Here is a 570-nt window from a genome sequence, read left to right on the forward strand (position 1 = left end):
ATATATATATATAATTTACTTTGTCTTTCATCTATTAATCGCCAAAAAGAAACGCTTATAAGATCTGCTAACATTATTATGAAGGAACTTCCCTTTCACAAAACCAAAGAGGCAAAAGGTTTTTTTTTTCTTTTCATATTTTATTATTTGAAGCACTTAAACAGAACAATAAACAGTTAGAAAGAACAATATCCGAGACAATAAATTCAATCTTTTTTTTTTTTTGACGACATTCTCTTAACGACTGGCTAAACATGTCGGCCATTATAACCGAGCGAATCGAGTCAAAGCAATAAATTATTACGGTAACTACACGACGGGTAACGAGAGGCAAACAGCTATGGTTTCCGACCCACCGCAGCGTTGATGTAATGACCCTTACGCAAGTGTTACTAACCAAATCTTTATAAACATAGTTTTAGGTTCCTCAACTGAAGTATCTGGGGATTAATTTATTAGCTTCTTTGTAACGTCTCGTAATGTTGATACGCCCCTCTCTCTCTCTCTCCCTATCTCTCACACATACTCTCTCTCTCTCTCTCTCTCTCTCTCTCTCTCTCTCTCTCTCTC

The 570-nt window shown here is 36.1% G+C and overlaps 1 protein-coding gene across 1 annotated transcript in view; it reads left to right on the top strand.

The window, feature by feature from the left end:
- Nucleotides 1–570, top strand: part of LOC106878382 (uncharacterized) — a 34,273-nt gene that overhangs the window by 19,430 nt on the left and 14,273 nt on the right. The window lies entirely within an intron of this gene.

The sequence above is a fragment of the Octopus bimaculoides genome, chromosome 17 (genome assembly GCF_001194135.2).
Source record: "Octopus bimaculoides isolate UCB-OBI-ISO-001 chromosome 17, ASM119413v2, whole genome shotgun sequence".
Classification (NCBI taxonomy): domain Eukaryota; kingdom Metazoa; phylum Mollusca; class Cephalopoda; order Octopoda; family Octopodidae; genus Octopus; species Octopus bimaculoides.